Raw genomic sequence first — 21915 nt, 5'->3', positions numbered from 1 at the left:
TACTCAGTTCTCTGAAAGTCCTATGAAGAGCATGGTAGATATGTATCACATCTGAGTGTTACTGCACTGGGTTGAACTGGCTATTTGTATGTGTACCGATTGGCCCTTACCTGAATACTAGGTAGCCTGTTACTGTCAAATGGAAGATGGACCTCAGGCTGGTGGAAATTATTAATATAAATTGCTTAACTAGTGTAAACTGGTAACCAAATGTCTGTCTGTATATTCAATAAGTAGATGATTTATGAACTGACCTACAGCAGCTCTCAGCTAACCCAAATTTGATCTGAGTACTGGGGTGAAAGTCTAAATGAGACTCGCAATCAAATCCTTGAGAATACTTTAAGAGTCCCTTAAGCAAAAATGTGTCAAACCTTCTTTCACACAGCAAGAGCAGTTTTTTCATGTTAGAAGAAATCAAAATTGCTAATCCTGGAGAAAAATTGTCACCATTAGTAGTGCTTTTGCGAATCAACCATTTACAAAGGATGATCATTAATCTTAACACCCTTTTGTTTCTTTCTGTCTATCTGTTAGTTCTTTTTGAATATAGTCATTAGCACAGAATGCTTCAGCTGTCTTGCAGTGCTGGGCTCAGTAACTCCTCCAAGCCAGCACTCCAATGAGATCATCAGCAAAAATAGTCCCAAGCAATCAACGGAAGCCTGGCAAAATGATAAAACCTGTAACACGACTTGATATTTTAAAGGGTGTCTTATTCTGAAATGTTTTCTCAGTCATCGGTTTAGTGAAATACTCCTGAAAACAATGACTCAGATTTCTGATGAGGTGCAGACCATGTTAGAAGTGCATCAGGTAAGACTTCCAAATACACTGGAATTGACAGCACTGAAATATCTAAAAGTTAGCTAAATTGTTATATTGAGGCTGAACTGTGGACATTGTTACCCCTCTTATCAGCTTGTGTATTTGGAAGTCTTGCCTGATGCACTTCCAACATGGTCTGCACCCCATCAGAAATCAGAGTCATTGTTTTCAGAAGTGTTTCAATAAACCAATGACTTAAACAGAAAATATTTCAGAATAAGACACCTTTTATAATATCAAGTTGTGTTATAGGTTTTATCATTTTGCCAGACTGATTGCTTGTGGCTATTTTTGCTGATGATCTCAATGCAGCCACTTTTAGGAACGGAGGCTTCGAAATAAGTGGACCCTCTGGCACCGATGTCTGCCTGACATGCCACAGGAGAGTGGCTATAATTAAGCCTTTAAGGGGCTTAATTGGTTACCTGCCGCAGCCTGGCCGATAACCATTTCCACCATCAATTTGACTCCTTCATAATGCTGTGGAGGTGGAAACATGTCACAAAGCTGGCCTAGCACGATTTTTCTCCCCCAAGCCTCCCATCCCGTCACCATGGGCCGTTGAAAATTCAGCCCCCTATGATGTAGCAGGATTTAAATATGTGTGATAGCTTAAATAAACAGGCATATTGAAAACTGGTTTTCGAAGAAGAGTTTGAAGGATTGCTTCTAAAAAATATCTGCTGCTTCTGCAGAATAGCACGACAACCATAGTAGAATGGAAACATTGCTGGAGGGCTGTTTGGGCCACTGTAGTGAAGGCTACCTTAAAAACCTCAGAGTTAACTAATAAGGCCAGAGAACTTTTGATAGCCGGGATGAACCGGCTCCCATTTATTCAATCTCCTCAGTTGGTCGCAACAAAGATTAATGTTTCTTTTTTTACGAGAATATGTCTTTTCCAAATCATAATGTATTTAACTATTTAAGCTGGGGGCAACATGGAGCCAATCAAACAAGGTTTTCTTGAGTCAAAGAAAGAGCAAATTTATTAACCTCTAAACCCAGGAAAAATAATAAAAATGCGACATCAAGCATTCGGCCCTCATGCAGTCATTTGGACACACACACACACACACACACACACACACCTATCAGAAATAATGGTTACGTTACGTGTCCTTTAATTGTCCTTGAAGTATAAGTTTTAAACGTCGCAACCGATTTAGGTTAGCTGATTTCTTGGATGCGATCAGATGTAGAAGTTGTGGCAATTATTACAAGATTTTTTTTGCTGGTAGGTTTCTGGTAGTGTTGGCTTCTTGAACCAGACAACACACTTATTTTAAAAGAGAGGGAGATCATGATCAGCCCTCTGCTTGTTTCCTCTGCTGAAGGCTTTCTGGACACCACCTATGCCACTTGCAATGTCTCTGTAGTGGCTGGGTAGCCTTGCCTTGAAATATTTCACCCACTGTGTATTTCCAAGAGGCTTTGGGTGGGTCTGTCTGTGGCAGCCATTGTTTCAGTACCCAGTGCTTTGCATTTTTAATGTCTCTTCCTTAGATAGCTATGAGTTTTGATGGAGGTTTGGATTATAGGAAATGTTTCTCTCTTCACACTCCCCTGAGGGTGATTTGTTTGTTTGTCACCTTCACCTTGGAATGTGGCTTTGCATTTTAAGCAGTTTGCTCTGTCTCAGTTCAAATTGCAAAATGTCCAGTCAGTTGAAAGTTGAAAACACATTTTCAAAATAAAGGGGCATTGCCTCGCAACAGGTGGTAAATCCTTCAACCTCTCCACTTTCATTGCATATGAAGAGGAAGCTTTGGCACTAATGAGCAAGCAGGCAATAGAGCGTGTCGAATTCAGGAGTTTAGGTCGGCAGGTACCAGCAAAAACTTTATCCTAACATTCTGTTTCACCTCCTTGTAATTCTTTTTGTACTCAGCATTACATGATTACAGATCATGAATCCCTCTCCCTCCAGTAAGCCATGTGTTCTCTGCTCCTCTGAAACTTATTCCGACCGTTCTTTGTCATATCCCAATATGCCAGGCAAAGAAGCAGAAGAGGAAGAACATTAATTAGGCAGCTTCTGCTTTAGGCTCTGCCAGTACTTCATCACATGCATCATGAGTCACTCTCACCCTTTCAAGTAACAACCCAGAAACATTCATTTGAGGTAACAGAGAACAAGCCAGGAGGAGCGCACCAGACGTCATAGCAAACCTGGGTGGATAGGAGGTTCTGGGCTTGGAAGATAAGGAGGAAAACATTTCTAGCTGAAAGAAAACATTACGCCTCGGTTCAAAATTTTGGAGATGTAGATCTTGCGCTTTTAAAAGGGACTTGCAGATCATTACATGCACTTGCAGGCACAGGGGATAGTCTCTGACAATATACAGCAGACAGCAGATTAGTTGGTGAAGTCAAAATAAAGGCAGGAAATGCTAGAAAAACTTAGCAGGTCTGGCAGCATCTGTGGAGAGAGAAACAGAGTTAATGTTTCAAGTCCAATATGGCTCTTTTTTGGAACTAGAGAGAAGTAGAAATGTTTTATGCTGTTGAATAAAGGGGGAGGAGCAGATGGAGCAGAATGGAAGATCAGGGATAGGTTGGAGGGCAGAATAGATTAAATGACAAAGATGCCATGGGGCACTAGGCAAAGTGGTAATGATAATATTAAAGACTAGAGTTTTGATCCAGAATAGGTGTTAATCACAGAATAAAGATCAACACTGTCTGAAAGCAAAGTAGCAGAATATGTTAATAGCAGAAAATGAGTCAGTGCTGTCTGAAAGCAAAACATGAGAACAAGATACAGACTGGAACTAGGGAGGAAAGAAATTCAAAATGGAGGACAGAGTTCATGGCCTGAAGTTGCTGAATTCAATGTTGAGTTCAGAAGACTATAAAGTTCCTAATCAGAAGATGAGCTGCTGCTTCTCCAACTTTTGTTGGGCTTCACTGGATCACTGTAGCAGGCCAAGGACAGAAATGTGAGCATGAGGGCAAGATGGTGAATTAAAATGGGAAGAGACAGGAAGGTCGGGTCATGCTTGCACGCTGAACGAAGGTGTGCTGCAAAGTACAATGTAGAGAAGTCCTTTATGCATACCTGCAACCCTCTGATGGATGTTTTTTTCACCATTGCCATTCACCCTGCAATAGCTGGCAGCTTCAGAGCAACGGAAGCCCACATTACAGACTGTGTTTCTACTGTGGAATTTTTTTTTCACTCTTTGGAAGTGGACACCATTGGCATGTTCTGCGTTTATTGTCCATCCCTTGGCTTGTTAAGCCACTTGATAGGACAGTTAAGAGTCAATCACATTGGTGTGAAACTGGAGTTGCATAAGGATGGCAAATTTCATTCCCTAAAGGAAATTAGTGAATTAGTTGTATTTTATGACAATCTAATAATTCCACGGTCACCTTTCTAACTGATATAATTTTTCCCGATTTTCCTTATTTTTAACCATATTCAAATTCTCAAACTGGCATGATGGGATTTGAACTCACTGGATTATTAGACCAGGCTCCTTGACTAGTGCAGTAATATAATAATACCACTGCTATCCTCTGATCAGATTGGTGGAATACTTGGTGGTCAGATTGGAGAAGCTTGACTAATCCAGCCTCCAAATGTAAGGAGAGCTGGAAAGCCACCTTTACCAAAATAGCAGTTCCCTTATTGCTGGTGCAGATTGGACATGCACGTTTTCCTCAAAAATTGTGCTTTTTTTGCCCCTTTTTTCAGCCTGGAATGCAAGCAGAACAAAAACTAATTTCTTCCCAAAGAACTGTGACCAAGTATGAAAAGGTAGCTGGAAAATATTTTCAACCATTTGTAAATTTAACTACAGAAAGTTTTTTTTTAAAGCCATTGCAGAATGCTTGAATGGAATAACCCAATAAATCAGCAACTTGTTTTAAGGTTTGGAAAGAGGCAGGCATCCCAAAGATGAGTTGTAACCTTTAAATCATTCACCTTGCGCTGATGCAATTATTCTACTCTCAGGCAGGTTACTATAAATTTCTGTAGATCGGACAGCCTGGTGGCAGTGCATCCATGTGATGATCTCACATTAGAGCATACTGTAAATTGGAAGTCTTGGCTCCCAGCAGCGTGGAATCAGTCCCATTTACAGTCCAAGCAGACCCCATTGTACCAGTCACAGCAAGTAAACAACTGAATCAGACTGTGCATGTCCAGTTGATTAGAAGTTGAATCTTGCATTTCTGACTACCAGACCTTTACCAATAGCCGGAGAAAGCCCATGTAAAGTAGTGGGAAAACATCATCGCGTGCAGGTAGGCTGAGCAAAAAGTATATCTGTGAACAGGTATGGTTTCCAGTGCCCCTGTTGGCCGCAGTCAAAGTGTCAGTCTTAGCTCTGTGGCAGTGCTCATGCCTTTGTCAGAAGGTTGTGGACTTGAGAACATAATCCAAGCTGATACTTCAGTACTGAGGGGGCACTGCACTCTTGGAGATGCCACCTTGTGGATCATGTTTTGCCTTTATTACAGGAAGACATAGGAGATCCCATAGTGCTATTAAAAGATAAGCATGGGAGCTCTCTCAGTGCCCTTGCCAATATTTATCCCACAACCAATATCACTTAAAAAAAAAACTAATTATCTCGTCATTATTTCATTATTGTTTGTAGAATTATGCTGTGCCAAGTTACGTGCCACATTTCCTCATTGACTGTAAAGCCCTTTGAAACATCCTGAGGTGGTGAAAGACGCAATATAAATACAAGTTCTTTCTTTTTCATCACTGCTGCTTTGAGAGACATTAGGAAAAATAACTGATTTTGGCATCTCACCATCTCCAAAGACAGCACAGCCATCACATTTAATTTATCACCCTGCTTTCAAAGTTGGGGCTGCCATTTATGGTGGCACTGATATATTTAAAGAGATTATGAGATTTTCACAGAGGTTAATATGGGAAGAAAAGGGTTGCCATCTTGGTTTTATAGCTCACTGCATTGATATGATAGGAATTGATTGATGGGACCTGGTCAAGTGTAATTAGCATTCAGAGTCTCTCAGACAGTAGAGCCTGTATTGGAGGAGGGCATGCAACTTAGTGCACAAAGCAAAACTAAATTGGTTTGATTTAAAATGTTAGATCAAATGTATTGGAATCCAACATAATCTTAAAGCATCAGACCTGACCCTAACCAGGCCTGAATAGAAGCCTGTGACATCACATACTTTTCTTTCTAGGATTCCATCCTTCTGGGAACACTGTCTGAAGAGTGTAGTTTACAGAGTGATTCATCACTATTGAATGGCAATTATTATAAGGGGAAATAAGAAATTGTTCATGATGGTCAAGAGAATGATGATCAGGCATTGAAAAGTCTCCTGTTACCTCACCCTATTGAGGAATGGGTGGCATTGGTCTATGCTATGACAGTTTATATTTAATTTGACACCACAAAGGCTTTTCAGAAGAAGGAGATACTCATACCAAGTGGCATTTTCAAAGAAAAGTAAATGATATGAGGCTGTTCCCTGGCTTTATAAGATATTTGTTGTATGATTGAGACTTTATTGGATATCTAATTGTTAACCAATGCTACATTTGACACCTGCACATTTAACTTTCCTATCCCCCATTTTCTCCTTTTTGAAGAGTTATTCATGGCAGGACACAATTTCGCAGGAGATAGTAGACCCTTGTCTCTTGTGCATCCCCCACTTTCTTCACCCCACTAGTGGTAAATGTCTTCAGGTGTCATGGCCCTGAAATCTGGACCTCCCTCTTTGAACGTCCCTCCTTAAACCTCTCTGCCTCTATATCTCTCTCTCCTTTAAAATGTTCCTTAAAATCTACCTCTTGGCCACGTTTTTGGCCACTGCCCAAATAGGGGGATTTTTTGCAGCTTTGTGGAGGCATTGGGGGGCTGAGATAATTGGGAAAAGTGCTAGGGATAGTTGCTGATTTCCCCCCATTTTTCCCAGAGACGAGTTGAGTGCACTGGCAGTCACCCACCTGGAAGCATTGAGAAGCCAATTAGGAGGGATTTTCCCAGTGAAATCCCTCTTTCCCTACAGCGGAAGAGTCTCACGCTGTGACCCCAACCTGGCAGTGAGGAGAAGGCAAGAGCACGATGGGAGGGATTGCTTCAGTAAAATCTGTGAAACCTTTGGTCAGTTGCACTGAAGAGCTTCAGACAAGGACAGGCTGCAAGACTGCCTTGCAAAGCACTCCTTTTTATCAGAGATTGCTATCACTGCTTGACAAGTGACCTGAAAGGCAATTCACCTGACCAGCACTTTATGCACCCTCTGCTGCATTTCCCTGCTGCCTGCCTTCTAAGCGGCACAGGAGCAGCTTCTACAGTTGCACTCTCCCCCTCTGCTGAGCAACACCAGCAGCAACACCAGGTGCCTTCTCCATAGCCACATGCCCCTCCATAGGGCAGAGAAAATGGGCACTGGGATGCAGATGGAAGGAGGCAAGACAGAGGACCTAAAGGCGAGGGATCAGCTATTCTGACATGTGTGAGAATCAGTGCCTCATGAAGCTCAGGCTCTCATGGCCGAATGTTGTATGATGTCAGACCACCTTCCCCATGGAGCAGGCAGGCACACATTGCCAATGACTGACAAGGTGCCTGTCAATGGAGGTCCAGCCCCCTCCCTCCAAGAGCCCACGCCCCTGGCTTTTGTCAAATTGTGTGATCTCTTTTCCTGCAAGGAGAGAAAGCAGGAGAGAAGGGAGTGTTAGGAATAGCCTGCGTTCAGCAGAGTGAAGGCCAACATAAGTGGATGCTGCCTGTGAGCCATGGGCACATGTGGGCAGTAAGCTCAAGGTCATTGGAGGTGTTGGCAGCTCCTGCTGATTACCACTTCCTGCCCCCTCTGAGCTGATGAATTGGTACTCTTCCAGGTTGAACACCACTTTGAAGAAGCACTGAGGATGGTAAGGGCACAGAATGTACTTTAGTTGGGGGGCTTCAATGTCGATCACCGAGAGTGGCTCAATACCACCACTACTGACCAAGCTGGCCAAATCATCTCATAGCTATGGGCCCTGACAACATTCCGACAGTAGTACTGAAGATGTGCTCCAGAAGTAGCTGCACCCCTAGCCAAGCTGTTCCAGTACAGCTACAACACTGGAATCTACCCAGCAATGTGGAAAATTGCCCAGGTATGTCCTGTCCACTACAAGCAAACCAAATCCAATCTGGCCAATTACCACCCCATCAGTCTACTCTCGATTATCAGCAAAGTGATGGGAGGTCTCGTTGACCTTGCTCTATAGCAGCACTTACAAAGCAATGACTGCTCCCCAGTGCTCAGTTTGGGTTCTGCCAGGGCCGCTCAGCTTCCTACCTCACTATAGCCTTAGTCCAAATGTGGACAAAAGAGCTGAACTCAAGAGGCGAGGTGAGAGTGACTGCCCTGGACACCAAGGCAGCATTTAACTGAGTGTGGCATCAAGGAACCCTAGCAAAACTGAAGTCAGTGAGGATCTGAGGGAAACTCTCTGCCAGTTGGAGTCATGCCTACCACAAATGAATTAGAGGCAAATCGCCTCAGCCCCAGGCCATTGCTCCAGGAGTTTCTCAAGATAATGTCCATCTTCAGCTCCTTCATTAATGGCCTTCCCTGCATCATGAGGTCAGAGGTGGGGATGTTTGTGGACGATTTCATAATGTTCAGCACCATTCACAGCTCCTCAGATGATGAAGCAGCCTGGGCCCACATTCGCAAGTAACATTTGCGCCACACTAGTGCCAGCCAATAGCTATCTCCTACAAGAGAGAATCTAACCATATCCCCTTGACAATCAATGGCATTATCATCACTGAATCCCCCCACTGCTAACATCCTAGGGGTTCCCATTGACCAGAAACTGAACTGGACCAGCCATATAAATACTGTAGCCTCAAGAGCAGGTCAGATGCTAGGAATTCTTCAGACAGTAACTCACCTCTTGACCTGCCAGATTCAGTCCACCCTTTACAAGTTACAAATCACAGGAATGTGATGGAATACTCCCCACTTGTCTGGATGAGTGCAGCTCCAACAATACTCAAGAAACTTGACACCATCCAGGACAAAGCAGTTCGCTTTATTGACACCCCATCCACCACTTTAAATAATCTATCCCTCCACCAGTGATGCAGAGTGACAGTAGCATATACCAACTACAAGGTGCACTGCAGCACCTAGAAGGACAAGGGAAGCAGACAAATTAGAAGCCATCCTTAAGCCAAGCTTAACAGCCACAAAGTAGGCCATTCAGCCGCTCGCACCTGCAAGTTCCCCACCAAGCCACTCATCATCCTGACTTGGAAATATATCACCATTTCTTCACTGTCGCTGGGTCAATTTCCTGGACTTCCCTCCCTAACAGCACAGTGGGTGTTCCTACACCATATGGACTGCAGTGGTTCAAGAATGCAGCTCACCACCACTTTCTTGAGGGCAATTAGGGATGGGCAATAAATGTTTGCCTGGCAAACGAAGCCCACATCACATGAAAGAATAAATAAATATCCCACAAACCAACCCTCAACATTTTGTGCAGAGACTTTCATATTAGCAAACTGCAACTGAGAGCAAGTATTTTGTCCATTGTTGACTAAACTCCTGAATATAAATTGCACAACTGGCAAGTAATTTATAACATGATGTGTGAAGTCATTTTAAAGGTTTTCCAATGCAAAATAGTAAACGTAAAGAGCCGACCCCAAACATGTTGATTCTTATCAATTCTCTCTCTGTGAAGTCCAGGTTACGTAACAGAAATTATAATTATGGTGTAAATGTAAAAGAGAAACGATGCAGTGTATGCCGGTCAGTGAGATCCAGAGAGAGAGAGAAATAGAGGAATATGGGTCGCATCTCAGCTGGCTTGTACATTATTGGCTCCATGCTGGTGACTTACAAGCCGTTTTACACCATGTTTAATGTGATACGAAGACAGCCAGCATCCAAAACACGAGCCTCTTGTACCTCAGAGCAAGCATGCTGTACTTGCAAAGGCTGGTTACAGGAAAGACAGCAAAAATTAGTATCTTCCCAGCAGCTAGTCTTTGGGCATTTGCCAAGTTTACTCTGGTGTTACTGCTGGCTTCACAAAATCTGTACAGGACAAGATAGTAGCACCAACACTCCATTAAACCACTTATAACAGCAGAAAGTAAAAGCTAAAAACAGCATCACAAAAGACTCAGAACAACAGGATAACTAAATACAATGATACAGCTTCTTCCAGAAAGCACAGAACAACAAACCCTTTGGCTGTTCAGTGATTGTTTAACCACATTTGCTTTCCGGTGGCTTTTACACCAAGTTCATGTTTTCTCTATCCTTCGATGCTAATAGGACAAAATACATACTAGCAGTTAGAACTGTTTGAAGGGGGTGATGTTCAAGGGAACAACATCTGAAACTTCTATACTGCTAAAATGATGTTGAGTCAAAGGAGGTGAAGGAATGCTCGCAAGAATCCACTACTGGGTAACAGTGAAAATCATTGAGAAAGTGCACACAGACATAACAAATGTCACTCTAAAACTGTAGGAGCCCACAGATCAAGAAGCTGTTGTACTGTGTTTAATGCAAAACGCGAAGCCTTTTTTGAGGAGCTTGTGCAGCATTTGACTATTTCAAAATTCTGGCACAGCATCGCCCATCATTAAGCACAAAACAATACAGCACAAACATGTATAAAAAATATTGTTTTTATGATCAATCTATTCCATGCTAGAACTTCATTTCCGATAGCTCCTAATATATTTCATACTAATGTGATACTGGTGGGAAAGGGGATAACAGTAACAGCCTGAGGCCTGCACTTCTCTGTTAATGAAAGAGAAAAATGTTTGCCATTGTTGGAAAGGTTTCTTTTTGAACTAATGACAATAGCTATACTTATGTCAAGCTCTCAGCTCAAATCAAGGAGCCCAGCACACTGTCTCCCAACTACCTCACCATTTAAACATGTATCTTTTAGCAACTTGATCACACCTCATGATAGTTCCTTTTTGGCACGACATCCATTTTTTCTGTGAAAGAATTTTGGGATGTTTGCCTACATCAGAGGCACTTAATAAATGCACCTTATTGTTGTTGCAGTAGACCCTATCACTGGGTAGTTTGTTCTGCAAACAATGTATCTCATACCTTTTACACTCTGAGCCTTCCCTCTTCTCCTGTTCGTGCAGCATCAAAAGATTCCCAGGAATAGCTGTTACATCTATGCTTTCATTAATTATTCACAGGATGTGAGTGTTGCTCACAAGGCCGGCCTTTATTACCTATCCCTAATTGCCCTTGAGAAGGTGGTGGTGAGCCATCTTCTTGAACCGTTGCAATCCATGTGCTGAAGGGACTCCCACAGTTAGGAAAGGAATTCCTGGATTATGATCCAGTGATAGTGAAGGAACAGTGTTATAGTTCCAAGTCAGGGATGATGTGTATCTTGAAGGCAAAACTTGTTCCCATGCATTTTCTGCCCTTGTCTTTCTAAGTGGTAGAGGTCTTGGGTTTAGAAGGTACTGTTGAAGGAGCCGTGGTGAGTTGCTGCAGTGCATCTTGTAGATGGTACGTACTGTTGCCAGTGTGCGGTGGTGGTGGAGGGAGTGGACGTTTCAGGTGGTGGATGGCAGACTAATAAAGTGGGCGGCTTTGTCTTGGAAGAGAGTATTGCTGGAGTGTAGTGGGGAGTGTTACATCACACTCCTCACTTGTGCCTTGTAGATGGTGGACAGGCTTTAGGGCATCAAGAGGTAAGTCACTTTATGCAGAATTCCCAGTAACTGGTTGTTGTATCCATAGTATTTGCAACTTGTCCAATAAATTTTCTGGTCAATGATAACCCTAGGATGTTGATGATGGGGGAATCCAATGATGGTAATGCAACTGAGTGTCAAGGTGAGATGGTTAGGCACTATCTTGTTGGACATGGAAAATGCCCAGCATTTGTATGACGCAAATGTTATTTTCCCCTTACCAGCCCAAGTTTGAATGTTGCCTTGATCTTGCTGGTTCCAGACATGAACTGCTTCATTATATGATGTGTCATGAAAGGTGCTGAATGGTTCATCAGCGAACATCCCCACTTCTGACCTTATGATAGAGGGAAGGTCATTGATTAAGCAGCTGAAGATGTTTAGGCCTAGGGCACAACACTGATGAATCGCTGCAGCAATGTCTTGGGACTGAGATGATGGGTCTCCAACAACCACAAGAACACAAGAATTAGGAGCAGGAGCAGACCACATGACCCATTGAGCCAGCTCCACCATTCAACACGATCATAGTCGATCTTGAGATTCAACTCCACTTTCACACCCGCTTCCCATATTCCTCAATTTCCCGAGAGACCAAAAATCTGCCCAATCTAGTCTTAAATTTTCAACGATGGAGCATCCACAACCTTCAGGTGTGGAAAATTCCAAAGATTCACAGCCCTTTGAGTGAGGTAATTTCTCTTCTTCTCAGTCCTAAATGATCGACCCTTTATTCTGAGACTGTGCCCCCTTGTTCTAGATTCCCTGCCTGGAGAAACAATTCACAAGGTTGGAAAGTTTGCTGCTGTCTAAATGCTAACTTCTTGTTGTTGTAATGATGGACATTGCCCTGAACCATCTGTGTCTCCGTTCCCCCTCTTCCTCCAGGCTCAGTATGGCACTCCCTCCCTATCTAGAAATCTCCTCCAGACCGACAACCCTCCAAGATCCCTGCGCTCTTCACGACCTTCCTTTGCTCTAGGTATGATTCCAGCCAGTGCAGAGTTTTCCTCCAATTCCCATTGAGTTCAATATTACCAGAGCTTCTTGATGCCATATACGGCCAAATGCTGCTTTGATGTGAAGAGCATTTAGTCACTTTCATCTCACCTTGGAATTCAGCTTTTTTATCCATGTTTAGACCAAGGCTGTAATGAGGCCTGGAGTTGAGTGGTCTTTGCGGAACCCAAGCTGAGCATTAGTGAGCAGGTTATTAGTGAGTAAGTGATGCTTGATAACACTGGCGGTGACATCTTCCATCAATTTCTTGATGATTGAAAATGAGCTGATGGGGTGGCAATTAACCAGGTTGAATTTTTTTTTTAATTCATTCATTGGATGTGGGCTTCGCCGACCAAGTCAGCATTTATTGCCCATCCCTAATTGCCTTTGAGAAGGTGGTGGTGAGCTGCCCTCTTGAACTGCTGCTGTCTCTGTGGTGTAGGTACACCCACAGTGCTGTTAGGGAGGGAGTTCCAGGATTTTGACCCAGCGACAGTGAAGGAACGGCGATATATTTTCAAGTCAGGATGCTGAGTGTCTTGGAGGGGAACTTCCAGGTGGTGGTGTTCCCATGCATCTTCTGCCCTTGTCCTGCTAGATGGTAGTGGCCATGGGTTTGGAAGGTGCTGTCGTGCTTTTTTGGGTAAGGCACACCTGGATAATTTTGGACTGTCAAATGGATGCCGGTGTTGTAGTGGTTCTGAAGTAATTTGATTAGGGGCATGGCTAGTTCTGAAACACAAGCCTTCGGCAGTACAGCCAGGATGTTACTTGCCACTTATCAGCCCAACCCTGGATGTTGCCTAGGTCTTGCTCCATGCGGACATGGACTGCTTCAATATCTGAAAAGGCAGGGGAGTGGCAGCAGGTGAACTGCTCTTGCAGAGAGCCAGTACAGACTAGACAGACCAAATGGCCTCCCTCTGTGCTGTAGCCATGCGTTGATTCTAAGACTCCAAGCTGTATTTGCTCACATTCTTTGCTGTATCCAGTGCACTCAGCCAGTTCTTGATATCACGTAGCGTGTATTGAATTGTCTGAGGACTGGTATCTGTGATGCTGGGGCCCTCAGGAGAAGGCTTAGATGAAGCATACATTTGGCACTTCTACCTGACAATGTCTTGTCTCTCGAATTAACTTGCTGGGCTCTGCCATCACTGAGAACGTGGAGTTCATGGAGTGCCCTCCTGCCATTAGTGGTTTAATTGTGCACTATCATTCACAACTGCATGTCGCAGAATTACAGAATTGTTACAGTGCAAAGGGACACCATTGCCCCAACCGTGTCTGCACCATCTTTCCAAATGAGCAGCTCACTTAGTGTCATTCTCCTGCCTTTTCCCCATAACCCTGCAATTTGTTCCTCTTCAGATTATAGTTTTTAAAATTTGTTCTTGGGATGTGGGCATTGCTGGTTCAGCCAGCATTTATTGCCCATCCCTAATTGCCCTTGTTTAAAGGGCATTTAAGAGTCAGCCACATTGCTCTGGGTCTGGAGTCACGTGTAGGCCAGACCAGATAAGGACAGCAGATTTCCTTCCCTAAAGGGCATTAGGGAACCAGATGGGTTTTTAAGATACTTGGCAATGATTTCATGGTCATCATCAGACTTTTAATTCCAGAATTTTTTTATTGAATTCAAATTTTACCATCTGCCGTGGTGGGATTCGAACCTGGGTCCCCAGAGCATTAGCCTGGGTCTCTGGATTATCAATTCCATTTTGAATGTTTTGTGTCAACCACCCTCCACCACACTCTCAGGCACCGCATTCCGGACCTTAACCACTCGCTGGATGAAAATATTTTTTCCCATGTCACTTTTGCTTCTTTTGCCAATTATTTTAAGTCTCTTCTTCTTGATCCATTCATAGTGGGAACAGTTTCTCCCTATCTACTCTGTCCAGGCCCCTCATGATTTGAATACCTCTATCAAACCTCCTCTCAGCCTTCTTTTCTCCAAGGAAAACAGTCCTAACTTCTCCAATCTATCTTCATAATTGAAGTTCCTCATCCCTGGAACCATTCTCCCGAATCTTTCCTGCACTTTCTCCAATACTTTCACATCCTTCCTAAAGATCAGCACCCAGAACTGGATATAATACTTCAGCTGAGGTTGAACTAGTGTCTTATACAAGGTCAAGATAACCTCCTCACTCTTATACACCATGCTGTTAGAAATAAAGCCTAGAATACTGTATGCATTATTGACCATGCTTTCAACCTGTCCCACAACTTTCAATGACTTGAGCACATATACACCCAGGTCCTTCTGATCCTGCACTCCTTTTAGTGTTATACCCTTTAGTTAAATTGTCTCTCCATGTTTGTCCTACCGAAAAGAATGACTTCACATTTCTCTGCATTGAACTTCATCTGCCACTTATCTACCCATTCCTATTGAAATCCTGCATGATCCTCCTCATAGTTTACAATACTTCCAAGTTTCCTATCATCTGTACACCAAGGTCTGGGTCATTAATGTATATCAGGAAAAGTAAGTATGGGTGAATGAGTGTGTGTGAGGGTGAGTGAATGAACGCGTGAGTGTGTGTGGGAATGGGTGTGAGTTTGTGTGAGGATGGGTGAGTGAGTGAGTGTGTGTGAGGGGATGGGTGAGTGAGTGAGTGTGTGTGAGGAGGTGAGTGAGTGAGTGAGGGTCACCCTTGGGGAACTCCCCTACAAACCATCCTACAGCCCGAAAAATGTCCATTAAGCAGTACTTTCTGTTTCCTGTCACTCAGCCAATTCCACATCCACGTTGCTACTATCCCTTTTATTCCGTGAGCTATAACTTTTCTCACACGTCTGTTGTGTGGCACTGTATCAAATGTCTTTTGGAAGTCCATGTACACTACATCAACAGCCTTACCATAAGACCATAAGACAGAGGAGCAGAAGTAGGCCATTCGGCCCATCGAGTCTGCTCCGCCATTCAATAAGATCATGGCTGATCTGATAATCCTCAACTCCACTTCCCTGCCTTGTCCCCATAACCTTTGATTCCCTTGCTGATTAAAAATCTGTCTATTTCAGCCTTGAATATATTTAATGACCCAGCCTCTGCAACCCTTTGCGGTAAAGAAGTCCACAAATTGACTACACTCTGAAAGAAGAAATTCCTCCTCATCTCTGTTTTAAATGGGTGCCCCCTTATTCTGAGGCTATGCCCTCTGGTCTTAGGCTGTCCCACAAGGCATCTAACCTGTCAAGCCCCCTAAGAATCTTATATGTTTCAATAAGCTCGCCTCTCATTCTTCTAAATTCCAATCAGTACAGGCTCAACATACTCAACCTCTCCTCATAAGAAAATCCCTCCATCCCTGAGATCAACCTAGTGAACCTTCTCTGGACTGCCTGCATTGCCAGTATATCTTTCCTTAGATAAGGGGACCAAAATTGTTCATAGTATTCTAGGTGTGGTCTAACTAGTGCCTTGTATAGTTTTAGCAAGACTTCCCTGTTTTTATACTCCATTCCCTTTGAAATAAATGCCAAAATTCCATTTTTCTTTCCTATTACCTGTTGAACTTGTATGTTAGCTTTCTGGGATTCATGCACAAGAACTCCCAAATCCCTCTGTGCCGCAGCTTTCTGCAGTCTTTCTCCATTTGAATAGTATTCAGCTCCTCTATTCTTCCTGCCAAAGTGCATAACCTCACATTTTCCCACATTGTATTCCATCTGTCAAGTTTTTGCCCACTCACTTAACCTGTCTATATCCCTCTGTAGACTCTTTGTGTCACCCTCACCACTTGCCTTCCCACCTATTTTTGTGTCATCTGCAAACTTGGCGACAGTTCCCTCATCACTTCCTTCCCTCATTCACTTCCCTCATCCAAGTCATTAATATATATTGTAAATTAATGAGGCCCCAGCGCTGATCCCTGTGGCACTCCACTAGTCACAGGATGCCATCCCGAAAATGCCTCCCTTATCCCAACTCTCTGTCTTCTATTAGTTAGCCAATCCTCTACCCATGCTAATATATTACCCCAACACCATGGGCTCTTATCCTATTCAGTAGCCTTATGTGCAGTATCTTATCGCACACCTTTTGGAAATCCAAATATATTACACCTATTGATTCCCCTTTATCTATCCTGCTTGTTATCTCCTCAAAGAATTCTGATAAATTTGTTACCTCTTCAAAGAATGAATTTGTCGGGCATGATTTCCCCTTTATGAAGCCATGCTGACTCTGTTTGATTAGATCAGGTATTTCTAAATGTTCTGGTATTACATCCTTTATAATAGACTCCAACATTTTCCCAATGACAGATGTTAAGCTAATTGGCCTACAGTTACCCGTTTTTGCCTCCCTCCCTTTTTGAATAAGGGTGTTACATTGGCCATTCTCCAATCCTCTGGGACCTCTCCAGAATCTAAGGATTCTTGAAAGATTACTACCAGTGTATCCTTTATCTCTATAGCTACTTCCTTTAATATCCTAGGATGCAACCCATCAGGTCCAGTGGACTTATTGGCCTTTGGCCCCATTCGTTTCTGTAGTACCTTTTCTCTAGAGATAGTTATTGCATTTATTCCCTCCCCCCTCCCATATTATTGCCCTTTGATTATTTAGATTTTTGGAATGCTATTGGAGTCTTCTACCGTGAAGACTGAAGCAAAGTATTTATTCAACTCCTGTACCATTTCCTGGTTCCCCATTATTATTTTCCCAGCCTCATTCTCTAACAGGTCTATGTTCACTTTGGCCTCTCTTCCTTTTTATATATTTTTATTTTTCATTTTTATAATGCTTGCTAGTTTACTCTCAAAGTTTATTTTCTCCCTCTTTATTATTTTTGGTCATCTTTTGTTGCTTTTTAAAACTTTCCCAATCCTCTGTCTGATGACTAATCTTTGCCACATTGTAAGATTTTTTTCTTTCAATTCGATACTGTCCTTAACTTCCTTGGTTATCCATGGTTGGTTTATCCCCTTTCTTGAATCCTTCTTCCTCACTGGGATATATCTTTGTTGTGAGTCATGAACTATTTTCTTAAATGTCTGCCATTGCTGATCAACCGTGTTTTCTGCTAAACTGTTTTCCCAGTCCACTCCAGCCAACTCTGCCCTCATCCTATTGTAATTACAGTTATTTAAGTTGAGCACCGTTGTTTCTGACCCAAGTTTCTCACTCTGAAACCGAATACTAAATTCTACCATATTATGGTCACTGTTTCCTAGGGAATCCTTTACTCTGAGATCATTTATTAAACCTGCCTCATTACACATTACCAGATCCAAAATCGCCTGATCCCGAGTTGGATTCACAATATATTGTTCTAGGAAACTGTCCCGAAGACACTCTAGGAACTCTTGCTTGTGTCTACCTCTGCCAATTTAATATCCCTAATCTACATGAAGATTAAAGTCACCCATGATTAGTGCAGTGCCTTTATTACATGCCCTCATTATCTCCTGATTTATTCTCTGTCCTACAGTATAGCTACTGTCAGGGGGCCAATAGACTACTCCCACCAGTGTCGTCTTCTCCTTGTTATTTCTTACCTCCACCCATATGGTTCCACATCATCCGATCCAAGGTCCTTTCTTGCTATCATACTTATTCCATCTCGTACTAACAAAGCTACCCCACCACCCTTTCCTTCCTGCCTGTCCTTTTGAAAAGTCACGTACCCATGAATATTTAGCTCCCAGCTTTGATCTCCTTGTATCCACGTCTCCGTAATGGCTATAAGATCATACCCATTAACCTCTATTTGTGCCATTAATTAATTTATTTTGTTCTGAATAGTACATGCATTTAAGTAAAGGGCCATTTGTTTTAACTTTTTATCATTTTTTCCCTCTTTGACCCAATTTGCTGATTTTTTTTCATGTCTGTACACTCTGTCCCTTCCTGTCACACTCTGGGTATCATTACCCAAGTAGCTGCAAGGCTGCCACGTCCTTTTGCTTTGTAAGCCTACGTATCCCCTTTCCAGAAACCTACCCCTGTCTATTTAGTTTAAAGCCGTCTCTACAGCCCTAGTTATTCAGTTTGCCAGGACACTGGTCCCAGCACGATTCAAATGAAGCCCGTCCTGCTGGAAAAGCTCCCTTCTACCCCAGTACTGATGCCAGTGCCCCATGAACTAAAACCCATTCCTCTCACACCAACCTTTGAGCCACGCATTTAACTCTTTGACTTTATTTAACTTATTTCAGTTTGCCTGTGGCTCAGGTAGGAATCCCGAGATTATCACCTTGGAGATTCTGCTTTTTAATTTAGCTCCTAACTGTTCAAATTCTTTCAGCAGAACCTCCTTTCTAGTCCTATCAATGTTGTTGGTACCAACATGGACGATGACAACTAGATCCTTGCCCTCCCACTCCAAGTTCCTCTCTTGCCTTGAGGAGATGTCCTTAACCCTGGCACCGGGCAGGCAACACAGCCTTCGGGACTCAGACTCACGGCTACACAGAACAGTATCTATCCCCCTAATTATACTGTCCCCTTCCCTCCCTCCACTTGAATGGCTCCCTGTACCACGGTGTCATGGTCAGTTCGCTCATCCTCCCTGCAGTGCCCGCGCTCGTCCACACAGCTTAAAAGAACCTCGTAACTGTTGGACATTTGCAGGGGCCGAGGCTCCTCGAACGCTACCCCCTGAGTCCCCACACCTACTTCACCTGCAGTCACACCCTGATCACAGACCAAATTTGAATTCCCTAATCTAAGGGGTGTGATCACCCCCTGGAGCAAAGTGTCCAGGTAGATTTCCCCCTCCCTGATGTGGCGCAATGTCTGCAGCTCGGACTCCAGCTCCTTAACTTGGACCCGAGGTTCCTCGAGCTGCAAACACTTGGTACATACGTGTTCGTTCTGGATCACCTTGGTGTCCAGCAGATCCCGCATGCTGCAGCAGCAACACATCACCCATCCTGCCATTGCTATCATATTTTATTCAATTTATTAATTAATACTCTAGTGTTCCCACTCTTTACACTTTATTATAACTTTTTTGTACACAGCAGTATCGATCTTATACTTAACAATCTTTCTATAAGAAAAAGAGTAAAAAAAGACTAGAGATCTACACACAAACTAAAGGCCTTACTTTTACTTTAAAGACTAGAAATACTCGCCAACCCTACTCACCAAGCAGCTGCTCTCCATGCCCTTTTCCCTCTCGTGCTCTTCTCTCACTGTCTCACTGTTAAAGGCCCCACTGCTCTTGCACTTACTCCCTGTAAATGACCACACTGTTTCTCTTACACTCTCTCACTGTAAATGACCACACTGTTTCTCTCACACTCTCTTGCTGTAAATGTCCCCACTGTTTCTTTCACAGTCTCTCCCTGTAAATGACCCTGTTGTTTCTCTCACACTCTCACGCTGTAAATGACCATACTGTTTCTCTCACTCTCTTGCTGTAAATGACCTTGCTGTCTCTTTCACAGTCTCTCCTTGTAAATGACCCTGTTGTTTATCTCGCACTCTCTTGCTGTAAATGACCATGCTTTCACGCTTTCTCCCTGTAAATGGCCCTGCTCCTCTCACACTCACTCCCTGTAAATGGCCCCGCTGTTTCTCTCTCACTCTCTCGCTGTAAATGACCACACTATTTCTCCCACATTCTCTCACTGTAAATGACCACGCTGTTTCTCTCACACTCTCTCACTTACCTTCACCAACCCTCTCTGTTACATCTTCAGAAATCTCTAGCAAGTTAAACACAATTTTCCCTTAAGAAATCCATGCTGGCTTTCCTTAATTAGCCTTCATTTGGCCATTTGGCTATTAATTTTGACCTGCATTATTATTTCTAGAAGTTTACCCACTACTGAAGTTAAACTGACTGACATATAGTTGCTGGGCCTATCTTTACACCCTTTTTGAACAATGGCACTACTCCCGAGTCTAAGGAAGACTGAAAAATCCTGGCCAGTGCCTCTGCAATTCCCACTCTCACTTCCCTCAGTACTTTTGGGTGCATCTCATCCGGTCCTGGTTCCTTATCAACTTAAAGTACAGACAGATATCCAGTGCCTCCTCCAGATCAATTCTCACGTCTGAATGTGACAGGAGTGCACTGATCTATTGGTTATGGAATTGCTTAACTCTGTCTAAACCAGGCTTGTTCAACCTTTATGTGTGGGAGGCCACATTTCAATTTTTCTCACACTGGGCGGGTGGGGGGGGCAGGGGAGGGGCTGATGAGCAAATTTTGGAAAGATGAAGTTTGGCACAACATTAAACATGAATTTCAAAGAAACGCTGACGTATGAAAAGAAACAACTTGCTGAGCAAAAAAAAATCACAGCAACAAATTGATCATTTAAAAAATGAGTGAGAAATAAAGACGACTATGAGTGCGTGAAAGGGTGAGTGTGTGTGTGTCCGGCACACTCCCAGCCTCAGAGTGCTCACTCACTTACCCTGTGTTAGTGAGTGAGAGTACCTTTTGGTGTGTCGGGGTGAGGGTGAATGAGAACCCTGAGACTGGGAATGAGCCACACACACACACTGCCCTCCCTCGGACACCCTCTCTATCTTACACACACACAGTCACCTCTCTCTCTCATACACACGCAAACGTGCACACACACACACACACACACAATCACTCTCTCTCTCTCTCATGCACAGACCCCCCCATCTCTCACACACACACACACTCACCCCCTCTCTCTCTCATACACAGACACCCCCACTCTCTCACACACATACAGACACACACACACTTACTCTACTCTCTCTTACACACATACAGATTCACCCCTCTCATCCAACATCACACTCAGTCACTCACTCACCCACTCTTGCACATACTCACTCACTCAACCATCTCACACACACTCGCTCACCCACCCTCACACACTAACTCACTCACCCACCTTACTCACCCATCCTTACACACTCTCACTCACCCTCACAAATACTCACCCATCCATCCTCACACTCACTCACTCACCCAACCTCACACACACCCACTCACCCACCCTCACACACACCCACGCACCCACCCTCACACACGCCCACTCACTCACCCTCACATTCACTCACTTATTCCTCATAGACACTCTCTCACCCTCCCTCACACACACTCACTCACCTATCCTCACACTCACACTCACCCTCACACACACACTCATCCAACCTCACGCTCACTCACTCACCCACTCTCAACCACGCTCACACACACAATCACTTACCCATGCTCTCACACACTCTCACTCACCCCCCCCATACACATCACTCACCCATCCTCACGCACACTCACTCACTCACCCATCCTAACATACATTCACTCACTCACCCACCCTCACGCACACTCACTCCCCCATCCTCACCCACCCACCCTCACTCACTCACCTACCCTCATGCACACTCACCCTCAGTCAGTAAATCGGACGTGATGAG

At 43.6% G+C, this 21915-nt stretch overlaps 1 protein-coding gene across 2 annotated transcripts in view; it reads left to right on the top strand.

Moving 5' to 3' along the window:
* Positions 1–21915, top strand: part of parp8 (poly (ADP-ribose) polymerase family, member 8) — a 443855-nt gene that overhangs the window by 148187 nt on the left and 273753 nt on the right. The window lies entirely within an intron of this gene.

This window comes from Cetorhinus maximus, chromosome 1 (genome assembly GCF_964194155.1).
Source record: "Cetorhinus maximus chromosome 1, sCetMax3.hap1.1, whole genome shotgun sequence".
In the NCBI taxonomy this organism is placed as follows: domain Eukaryota; kingdom Metazoa; phylum Chordata; class Chondrichthyes; order Lamniformes; family Cetorhinidae; genus Cetorhinus; species Cetorhinus maximus.
This window is presented reverse-complemented; position numbering and strand designations above follow the sequence as displayed.